Here is an 8216-nt window from a genome sequence, read left to right as displayed (position 1 = left end):
GCGGTTGAGACCGAAATTCTCGGCTCAAAACAGCTAAATCTGCGCGCGCACAGATAGACGGTTTGCACCGAGAATTTTAGACCGAGCAAACCGTCTATCTATTAAAACCTGCTATAATTTTGTAAATATTAACAAAACTCATTTTAAAACGCTACAGTATAGTCGGTAGAGAGTTTCTTCGGAGATATCTTTAAAAAAGATGTGTATTAGAGCGATCGAGAAGGAAATAATCAGTTTTTTGTCTCTCCTGTAAAATTTACATTTTCGGAGTTAGACGGTTTGCGACCGAGACCATCGATATATATATATATATACATATATATGTTTAAGTAAACAATATAATTTATCTGAAATATTACGACTAGCTACTGTGTCTCAGAACACATACCATAGGTAAAGAAACATGCATTAGTCATGGTCGGTAAAGAAAACTAACAGAACAATTCTTATCAGCCACATATAAGTAGTTTTCACAATACTATACTAGTTCCAAATGTTTATAAAAGCCATTTTCATGGTGAAGTTTCAATTACGGGTAAGAAAAAAAAAACATTGTAGATTTAGAATAGGATTGACCTTTATGGACAAGTAGAGTAGTCGGGCTAAGGACTTTTGATTTTCTAGTTGTAGATAACTGTAGTTTTCTTATTGTTTTCCATGTGGTGATGGGTTAACGTTAATTTTTTTATTCTTATTGTGGAATTAAATAGTATAAATAGTTGCTCTTCTTCTTCTTCGTTCTTAATTTTTGATTATGGTGGAGGAATTAGACAACAAGTCCAACTTCATGGACAAACCGGACTGTGGTTTCCAGTTTGTCAGGTGTCCCATATAATTTTTCCCTGAGTGGGGTGGGCTGGGGCCAGTGTCTGCCTCTTGCCTGGCTATACAGAGTACAATCCTGGAGTACGTGCTCCGTGTTTTCCGGGGCCTTGCCACAAGGGCACATTTCGCTACTCCCAACCTTCAGTTTTTTGTGCATGTGTTGATTTAGTCTGTTGTGGCCTGATCTAAGTCGAAAGATTATGTATTGTTGTTTTCGTGTTAAATTGTAATAGCCGTCGTCTTTAATGTAGTGAGGGTGTGTGACAGACCACATTTGCGTTTGTTTGTGTTTAATTATTCTTTTTATTTCTTTTGGGTGTAGCGAAATTTCCGGTTGTGGTTTCTTTCCCCCAATTTTTGCCAGCTGGTCTGCGATCTCGTTACCCTGGATCTGGCAGTGGCCCGGGATCCACTGCAACACAATTCTGCTGCAGGTATTTTTTAGCCTCTCTAGTGCTGTCATGAGTGTTTGAATATAGTTGCTAATTGTGTTCATTCATTATTAGTTCTTGTTCTTGATTATGATTTCCCACCTAGTTCAAAAGGATTAGAGAAGGATGTCGTGAAGATTAGGGATACCGATTTTTAAAGATTTACTGAATTAGCACGATAAGGTTTAAAAGCATGTTAGAGAAATATGTAATTGCAAACAAGCAGTGGTGTATATGATTATTTCTTAGACAATGTAGCTAATATTTAGGGCGCCGTTGTTGGCTAAGCTGGTTAATTTTGACTACTTTAGGGGTCGTTACCAGAGTTTCTTCCAGACATCTCATCGGGGGGCTTCCGAATTTTTTTTACCGCCCCCCCCCAACGAAATGTAATTTATATAATGTATATATAATATATATGTATATATATAAAATATATACTTGTAACAGTGTCCGCCCCCCCCGAAGAAAGTCTACCGCCCCCCCTCCCCCTGAAAATTTCAAGCGCCCCCCGGAGAAAAAAGTCTGGAAGAAACACTGGTCGTTACACCTCTGCAGTGTACGATATTTTATGATAGTTTTTTAAAATTTTGATATAAATAAATGAAACTTTATTCTACATTAGTAACAATATTTAAACACATTGGACCACATAATTATTAAACATTAAAACATGATACAAAAATTTTATATTGCAGATCTCTATTCTTAGTTGTAAGTATGTAAACGTGTATTAAAATACATTTTGGTCTGATCTATATTATTATAATCCTGTATTTAGTGGTCGCAGATTTGAAATGGCCAAATTAATTCACTTCTTGAACTGGATCTATGTTCAAATGGTTTTCTTACATCTGTGTAAGTAAAATTAATCAGAGTTTTAAATTTAAAGTAGCAGATTATACAAACACGTCTTTATAAGTAGATTATTTATTATTTAGTCTGAGGCAATTAACGTTTTTTTTTGTTTGTAAATTACAAAATTTCAAGTGCCATAGTCATAAAGGACCTCCTATATATAATACCATTACCAATCCTATTTTCTTTGATGTGTGACTTTTTTTCTGAAAACTAAGTTATTTCATTTTAAACAATGCCTGCGCTTGGATCATATGAAAGGATAATGTGGTCAGCACTATGTTCAGCCGCCTTTACTTTCCCTAACGTAGGTTAGGTACCCATTAGAGCTGAGTGGACTCAGAGACAGTCTACTGACTTGAGTGAACGTTAATCGCTCACCGTGATACCGAGGAAGAACACACTTCGGTGACCGTCCAGGTGTCAGGGACGTAGAGGGGCGCTCTTGGCTTGGTTTAATCATTGAATGTTGTGTGTCACCGTGTCAATATTGTAGGGTGCTCTTAAAACTAACGTAGTCGCCATAGTGCTAAATGGATAGCCCAGAGCGTCAAATCAAACCCTATGAGGTGCCGGCGAACGAGTCTGTTTTAATTTACTTAACTACTATATACCCCAATCTTATCCATAATCTTTCGCACTGTTTGAAATGAACACCTGCGCCGTAGCGTTCAAAAGATAGCCCTGGGCACCGAATCGCACCCTTCCGGGATGTTGGCGGATGCGACTGATTCAGTTTCGGTCTTGCAAAATTAAAAAAAAAACATTTTTTTGCAGAAACCTCCCCAGGAGTTTTCTTATCAACTCACCGTAGTTTCATGGCGAATGGATGAAAGATGTAGTAATATATAAAATATAAACCAACGGACACAAACACAAACATTGCTTTATATGGATTATAAATAAACCGGGAGTGATCTCCCCTAAACGTTCTCGAATATTCTTATATAAAACAACAGGGGATGGGAACTCGGGATATAGACATGATTTTTAATCCACTTTAAATAAAGTTTTAAAAATAGAATAAAATCTCGTGAAAAAAGAATTGCACATCAAGTGAACGCCAAGTAAAGATGGGCATAGTAGTGCGAAATATTATTAGTACTTTATAAATTTACATGCGTTTTTTGAGAAATTGGAAATAACGTCAACCTAGCTGTAACGGTACTCAAGTTATCGTGTTTACACACACAGACAGACAGACAGACAGACAGACAGACACACACACACACACACACACAGACAGGCACACAGACATACGGACAAGATTGCAAAATTATGTTTTTCCGTATCAGTGAGGTGTAAAACGTCGAGATTTGTAAAAATCTCGATTTTTTTTTGCACGATTACAAGACTTTCTCTATACTTCGTATATACGAGAAAGTAAAAAATTATACATATCACTAAGTTAATACATATCAAACTTGCTATTAAAATACATTTCATCAAAGCTCTCCATCTCTCTCTTTTTATTTCTCTCTCTCTATATATATATGTATATATATATATATATATATATATATATATATATATATATATATATATATATATATATATATATATATATATATATATAAAATATAAATTTCAACTCTGTATGTTTGTTTGTAAAATGTTTGTAAAATGTTTGTCGTGGATTACAAAGCAATATGAGAAAAAAAAACGATACTCCGATGGATTCAAGTTGTTAGATTATTAAAACGCTCATGGCCTAAATTTATAAGTTAAAAAATTACTATTGAAAGTCTTTAAAAACAGTTTTCATTTTTTATACTTGAATAATAATTTTCAATTATGAACATTACATAAAATTAAAACAAAAGTGTATCAACGTTTATAAAATTTCTAAAATTGTGTCTGAAATGTATTTGCATTTTGTCCTTTAGTTCTCATAACGTCCCTTGATTTGGAAAACAAAGTTACTTACCTTAAAAAAAACCATTAAATCGGGGGTAGAAAGAATTTACTTTTTATTACTTTGTTTTGGTGTTAAGAAAAAAAATAATTACATAATTAGCGGGGACTGATTAAGTGCAATGTCGTTGGTATTTTTAATACTGCCTTTTATTTATTCTATACACTGAACATACTATTTACTAATTATTTTTTAAAATCAATAACGTTTAATAAGCCAGGTCCTACAAATCCTATATGTTTATTTCTTTTCATTTACGGATAAGCTTTGAGTATTATAATTTTGTTCACTAAATTGAAACAGGCGCGTCCGCCGGCGCCCGTGCACGGTTCGATATGGCGCCCTGGGCTATCATGTGAGCGCTATGGTGCATAATTTCGTTTTAAACAGTGCGATAGACTATGGACAAGAAAGGTTACTATAGTCTTTACGTGAATCAAATCCGGGCGTCCTCCGGCACCCCGACAGGGTGCTATTTGGCGCCCCGGGCCTTCCCGTGTTCGCTATGGTACCTACGTTCGCGTGACTTCAAAAGACTGAATAAGTTGGGTACTATAGTCGTTTACTAAGTTGAATGTGGCGGTTACGCCGCACATCGTCATGGTGCGATTTGGCGCCCCAGGCTAGAGTGTGGACACTTTGAGTTTATCTTTGCATTTGTGTTTTCTTTGTGTTTGAGTTTGGGTTTTCGTTTGTGGTTTTGTTTGCGTTTGGATTTGGGTTTGGGTTTGTTTTCGTTTGCTTTTTTTCTTTGCGTTTGTGTTTACGTTTGCTTTTTTCTTTGCGTTTGTGTTTTCTTTGTGTTTGTGGTTGTGTTTGTGTTTGCTTTTTTGTTTTCGTTTGTGTTTGTATTAATGTTTGCATTGGTTTTTTTTTGTGTGTTTTAGTTTTGTTTGGTTGTGGTTGGGTTTGCGTTTGCGTTTGGATTTGGATTTGTTTGCCTTGTTTGCGTTAGTGTTTGTGTTTTCTTTGTGTTTGTGGTTGGGTTGTCTTTGCGTTTGTTTTTGTGTTTTCGTTTGTGTTTGTTTTGTGTTAGTGTTATGTTTGCGTTTTTTACGTTATATATATATATATATATATATATATATATATATATATATATATATATATATATATATATATATATATATATAATTTGATGGATGATTGGGTGTATGATAGGGTTGATGATTGGGTGGATGTTTTAATGGATGATTGGATGCATGATTGGATGGTTGATTGGATGGATGATAGATTCTATAGATTGGATGGATGATAAAATGGATAGATTGGATATATTGGATAGATAGATAGATAGATAGATAGATAAATATATTAAATAAAAACTGGACATTTTTTTTTATATCAGTGGATCAGCCTCAAAATCCAATACGCTTCTGTTCGTGTGCAAGACAACTTGTTTTAAATGAACCGAAAGGAAAAATGGTGAATACATTTTCCTTCACAGACGTTAATGAATCACTACTGAAGAATATGAGATTTTTTCATAACATACAATGGCAAAATTGGTATGAAGTCCTTCTCTTTATCAATATACATATACATTCACATGTACACGTATACACCTATATACATTAATATTTATATATACAATCCATGCACACTAATGCTCATCCACATGCAATATATACGTACATATACTTGCACGTATAATGAACATAAATATATATACAGATGCACTTATTCAAGCAAATGCCATTATACATACACATACATATGCATATATCGATGTTCTATAACATAAATACACATTTTCACACACACACACACACATATACATATATATATATATATATATATATATATATATATATATATATATATATATATATATTCATACATTTTATTACTATCCCCTGGGACCTTTTACGAAGGGTAGCGACCTGAGAGTAGCGTATGGCTTGACCTACTTTTTATCGTCGTCATCGTAAGGATGGCTGCCGAAAACTTCGCTACCGTTTTTAACAGTGTTTTATGGTTCTATCAGAAATATATACTTAAAAATCGTTATTTTTCCGTATTATTCAACGATATCAATCTAGTTTTAACAACTTACGATTAGTTGTTGATGCAAACTAGCCCAGGAGCGGAACTACAATGTTGGAAGTGGGGGTGCGGGGGGGGGGGGGGGCACGTAATTTAGGGGCTCACTGCCGACCACAAGCAATTTTTTTTTATAGTTATAAAAATATTTTTCTTACATTTTTGACTTGATGGTTGTTTTGTAAAAAGAATACTGTAGCTGCAGTTGGATTACCTTTATTACATAGACACATCCCACGCACTGGTATATTATTTTTCCCTTTGTTTTTGTGAAAGACGAGTTCTTTTTCTTCTACAATCATACACGCTATTGTCGGCAAAATTCTTTTGAAAGGAGGCTTCTAGGTATTAAGTCGACTTTTGCTTCTTTATAGCGTTCGTTAGCGGCTCAAAATCCTTTGTGATTTTACAATGTGAAATGTACTTTTTTGTATTGGTATATATATACGAGAAAAATGACCCGTTGAGGAAGGATACAACGGGCGCTAGGTTGATAGTGCTGTCTATTTTCTCTAAACTAAAACCAAAACCAAAATCACCACCTTAATTCAATTTAAGGGGGAAGGCTCCGGTAAAAAAAAAACTTTTTTAATACTCGTTAGAAAACAGTTATTTCTATACAGCTTCATTAAGATACATCCGCATATGCATTTCCACTAAAAAAATGGTGAACAAATCTTGGTAACTATGACAACGGCGGCCATCTTGAAAAATTAACCCCTTCGTAGGTTTTCCACCATTCATAAAATATTACATTTTAAACCCAATATTAAATCAATTCATAATCTTCTTCCACATTTTTGGGGCAATCAGCTAAAAATTTTAAGTGCATATCTTCAAACTAATTTTTTATGAATTTTCAAAATTTGTGTCCGTTCAAAACACTAGTTTTAATGCCCCAAAAATCCCCAAAGTTAAGAATCTGAATCTGAATCTGAATCTGAATCTGAATCCGAATCCGAACCCGAATCCGAATCCGAATCCGAATCCGAATCCGAATCCGAGTCCGAGTCCGAGTCGGAGTCGGAGTCTGAGTCGGAGTCTGAGTCTGAGTCTGTGTCTGAGTCTGAGTCTGAGTCTGAGTCTGAGTCTGAGTCTGAGTCTGAGTCGGAGTCGGTGTCGGTGTCGGTGTCGGTGTCGGTGTCGGTGTCGGTGTCGGTGTCGGTGTCGGTGTCGGTGTCGGTGTCGGTGTCGGTATCGGTATCGGTATCGGTATCGGTATCGGTATCGGTATCGGTATCGGTATCGGTATCGGTATCGGTATCGGTATCGGTATCGGTATCGGTATCGGTATCGGTATCTACGTCCACGTTCACGTCCACGTCCACGTCCACGTCCACGTCTACGTATGCGCATACGCATACGTAGACGTAGACGTATAATCTACATCTACTTTATAAACAATTTTTCAGGTACCGTAATGGTTTTATTACAGCTGAAGAAAAAAAGCATTTGGAGTTGTTTAAATGCGATGATAATTTTGTGTTCACAATTCCTTATGGACTAGTTTGCGATGGTACCTCTGACTGTAATAATCAAGCCGATGAAATGATATGTAGCCTGTGTACAGAATCACGGCGTTTCTGTAGGCCAAATATGTGGGTCAGCAATCCCAGTGACAATTGTATCAAGGCTAGTCAGTTGTGTGATGGTGTACAAGACTGTCTGGACAACAGTGATGAGATGGATTGTGATGACTGCCCAGAGACGCAATCACTTGATGGGTCATGTTTACCAACGAGCTGGTTCGAGACGCGATCAGAAAATAGTCTATTCAAACTGAGAAAGAAGCCGATAACACCTCATGCTGTCTACACTAATTGTAGCGAGAGCGAATGTTTGTTTCAAAACGATGTGAGTAAACCTGTAACAGTATGTCCAGTTTTGAACAATACAATAGATTACGGTCGTGAATGGGCTGCCAAATGTATTTTTCTTGTTGGAAGTCAGACGTCAACAATCCTAGGTTGTGCTGACTTTTCACATTTACAAAACTGTGAAACATTTCAGTGTGGACCTGGTTTTTATAAATGTGCTCAATCCTTCTGTATTCCCGAAAAAATGCTGGGCAATAAGTTTCAATCTTATTGTCCATTACAAGACGATATTATTAAGAAACAATCAATCACAAATATACCGTGTAG

Source organism: Physella acuta, unplaced genomic scaffold (assembly GCF_028476545.2).
Source record: "Physella acuta isolate Inbredline_101_S28 unplaced genomic scaffold, ASM2847654v3 ptg000674l, whole genome shotgun sequence".
NCBI lineage: Eukaryota > Metazoa > Mollusca > Gastropoda > Physidae > Physella > Physella acuta.
This window is presented reverse-complemented; position numbering follows the sequence as displayed.